The sequence below is a fragment of the Pollicipes pollicipes genome, unplaced genomic scaffold, assembly GCF_011947565.3.
Source record: "Pollicipes pollicipes isolate AB1234 unplaced genomic scaffold, Ppol_2.1 Scaffold_4140;HRSCAF=4873_pilon_pilon_pilon, whole genome shotgun sequence".
NCBI lineage: Eukaryota > Metazoa > Arthropoda > Thecostraca > Pollicipedomorpha > Pollicipedidae > Pollicipes > Pollicipes pollicipes.
This window is the reverse complement of record NW_023596438.1, coordinates 77,442-81,676: the sequence shown is the minus strand read 5'-3', so window position 1 is coordinate 81,676 and position 4,235 is coordinate 77,442.

Below are 4,235 nucleotides of genomic sequence, written 5' to 3'. Positions count from 1 at the left end.
ATGTTTTCCCTTGTCAACAAGTGTCATCAATGGAATGGTGAAGCACAAAAAACAGGTCATGGTGAGAAAATATTTTGTTCATTTTGCTGGAAAAAAGTGAGGAAAGGCTGGTGTACATAATAAGTGCAAGTAGATCAGGGAGATAAGGGTAGGAGTGCCACTGGGTTGTTTAAAATGCCCAATGCATCTGCTTTTTTTCTGCCCACAGTGAAAAAATTATATCACATTTCTGCACATCTCTGTGTAAGTGGTTACTCATATTTCTTTTGCTGCTAGCAAACATTTCTTGTTGCAAGACACTGGCATGGGACAATGGATGGGTGTATGCAACAGCCTATTACTGGCTTTTTTCTTTTGTGCTTGCATTCATTTCATCATCTGAATTGTAAGGGCTTAAAAACTATGTTATCCTCAACCCTCACTATCATCTTTCCAATTTGAAAGAAGCAGAGGCACCATAAGGCCACCCCAGGTTATGTGTTGCACACTTGTTTTTACCACCTTTTCTACCCCTTGCACATTTCCAGGTAAACTTTTTTCCATGCATTTTTTTATTGTTTCAGAGGCTGTTCCTGTACCAGTTGCCAATGTAACATTGTTTGAGAAGGAAGCATAGTCTGTGGGCTGTTGGTGGGCTTAAGGCCCTTTGGTTGTGCCATATGCTATGTTCTGCCTGAGGTCCTTGGTAGCTGTATGTTTATACTATGTTGTATATTTGGCCCAAACTAAACATCTTGGTGATCCCCCCCCCCCCCCATCTGCAAATACATCTGGAGAAAAATGAACTCCTTAACCATCCCTACTGCAGGTTGTTTTCTGCACCATTGTCAGGTTATCCACTTGTGTACAGAAAGCTTACCTTTACTGCTGCTTGACGTAGCTGGAAACAGTAGTCCTGACCGTAAACACTGTTTTTATCTGGCGTGGCAAACAGTGCCTTGTTTGTCACAACATTTGACCTATGACTGACCATTGACTTAGAGTAACTTCATTCATGTTAATTTTTCTGTTTGCCAGACAGCCTCATGGGAATTCTGCTGTGTTAAGTTCCATAGGTCATCAATTCAGCTTAATGACTCACAAGCCTTTGTGCATTCTGGCACTGAGGCCTGTTCATAGTTTTCTGTCCATTCTGTTCATAGTATGTCCTGTTCATTCTGTTCAGGGCCTGTTCTGTTCATTCTGTTCAGGGCCTGTTCTGTTCATTTGATTAGAATCATTACCTGCATGACTTTAACCCTGTTAAACTAGTTTGTCATACTTGAAAGCCATATTGTTTCAAGAAAGTGGGTTTCCATTGAGGTAACATTCAAGCACATGCATCTTAAGGGTTTGTTAAAACCACTTTCCATGAAATTCTTACATGGAAAGGCCAATTATCACTGCATGCAGGAGAGGTTTTGGTGTTTGTTTGTGCCCTCTGCAGCAAAGCAAATGTACATTGCATTTGGTTATAGCTAAATTGCAATTGGCTCTGTGTTTCAAATGCTGCCACAGTACTCAGTCATTATTTTGACTCAAAGTTGCAATGTTACAGAATAACTCATGTGTTGTGATGACCTATCATTGAGAGCTTTCCTCCATCTCCCAGTCTCTCGCACTGTGTCAGTCCATATTTCACATTTTTGAATGGCCGACATAATGTGTCCATTTGTGAAATGGTGGTATTATTTAAGGGTTAGATCAAACTGAGTTTACAACAAATGTCAACAATTAACAATGCTAGTGTCACTCATTCAGCATAAGTAATCATGAATCTGTTTAATTGAGGCTTTGAATATGTAATGTTGTCCCAATAGTTGTCACTTACACAAGGCCCCAATAGTTGTCATTTATCACTTTCATAAAAGTTGTTGTTAAACTTTGTGACAAACTTCACACCACAGCTTATAAGGTGCATTGTGGAGGGCAAGGTTGGATGACACAATTTAAAATACCTAAGCATAAGACTTCATGTAGATTGGCTTGCTGCTTTGGGCATTTCTTGTCATGAGGCAAATGACCTGTTCTGGTTTCTCTAAATATGTCTGTTTTTGGCTGTATGTATGCATGAAACACAATGAGGTCAAACTCATCTTGAATGCCATAATTATCTTACCTACCAATAGCTGATTCACACCCTTCTATTATGTCAACAACCAGGCAGAACAACAAAATGTGGGTGCATGCGACGTCATTGCTAATGAATTATGGACCACGCCGGAATAAAACGTCGATTTTAAAAGTACCTGGTGTTTCAGTGTCACTTTCTCGGCATAGTTTGGCCTTCTTCCACTAAAAGCGCGCATTGAATGCCTTTGATTGGCGAGCGTATGGGATCGTGGCGACCGTGTTCTCATTTTGCGTAGCTTCTGGCGGAAAAGATATGCATTCTCAAAGTGTTGTGGCATGTAGATTATCAGCCGCTAGACCCTCAGCAGCACGCGCGGTAGCGCTGGGGCGCCTCCACTCATTGCGGCGCGAGCGCGAGCAGCACCACAGCCGAGCGATTTCCCGTCCATGGGAACTCCTTGAGGCCGGGGTCGTCAGGGCACGCATTGACGCGGGTCACCGCCAGGTTCAACGTCATCCCTCAACCAGTGTGTTACGGTGAACAGTGCGCATGCGCTGTTCGGGTCAGACCCGGGCCGTATTAAGTTAGAGATCGTCGTCCGTACCATGGGCTCGCATTCCCAGGCGTCTGTCGGCCATTTACTTGTGCGCTTTGTCAGCGTGAGTGCGACGGGTTCGAAGTGTCATTGGTAACTGGACCAAAAATGCCCTGCCGCCGCCCTGTTGACAACGGGCTCAGTTTGTCACCGTGCGGCAGGACCGCCGGTCTGCGTTCTTACAAGATCACAACCTGTTTTCCCCTGACAGTGTTCCAATAGGCAAGCCCAGATCTGTGGGATAGAGATTCAGTAGTCCCATTAGTTGCCGTAGTGGACAGTTGTCATTCTTGACACTGCCAATTTTCCAATGATCTCTGATGAATATGAGTGAATATGAATATTTAATCTGTATATTTGAATGAAATATGATTTTCGCACGGGTATGGGGTTTCTGCTATTTCTAACCAACGCAAACTGCTATTACTAACCAATACGAGCTGCTATTACTACCACCAGCTTACACTTGTCAGGTATTTTTTGCTTCACCTTTTGCTTTCAAGTGCTCAGTTGTTTTTGCTTTATTTTTCACAAACATGGACTGTCGCGAGTTACGGCTCGTTTTATAACACGGGTGGCAACTTCGGGTTGATAGAGTTGCGAAAATTTGGGGTGGGAGCACTCCTGGTGCCCTGGGCACGGACGACTGGTGGAATCAACCGCGGGGACTCCCTGATGGATGTTTTCCGTTGATCGCCTCAAGCACGTTTTCCGAAGACAACACTACAGCTATCTTTCATATCTTGCGCCACGTAAGACAGGGGTCAGTGACCGGGTTTGTCATAAGAATAAGCTTACGAAATTGAGTTCGCAGAAGGAATGTGTTAGTCCGGGCCTATTAAGTTTGCAGAAAGAATACATGTCTATTGTGGCGCACGATCGCAGCTTAGACATGGCAGAGAGCGGGAGATGATGTTCAGCACTATAGCTGTATGTCTAGCCGCGCTCCACCGAGCAGCCCAGACCGAGACACCACGCCGTTGAAGCCTTGGAGGAGCCAATACACTCGTTTGCTGTACGTATACATCGTCCGTGTCGTCTCGTTCGTCATGACCGGAGCTGACATGACCTGAGCACCGCCGCGGTCTGGATGCGTACCGCCGAGTACCCGAACCGCTGCGGTCCTGTGCCGTGACCTGACCTGACCTGACCTGACGCGACCTGACCGCCACTGCAAGCCTGGAAAGACACGTGTGTGACACCCAGGCCGGTGCAGATATGTGCTGTGACCTTATTGGAACTGACCTGATCTGTCGTGACCCGACCCGCCATGTACTGAGGTGCCCTGCCATGACCTGACCTGGCCGGGCCTGATCGCCTCTTCAGTCTGGAAGGGCACGTACGGAACACCGAAGCTGGCTTGGACGCGGGCTGTGATCTAATTGGACCTGACCTTACTTGGCATGTCATTATCTAACATGACCTGACCTGTCATGCCTTGCCCTGACCCGACCTGACCTGACCTGACCTGCCAGGACCGGTGCTACAGGATGGAGGGACAGGTTGCACATTCAGGTGTGCGCAACATCCGGGCCGCTGCGATGGTACGCTGTGACCTGACCTGACCTGACCCGACTGCCGTTGCAG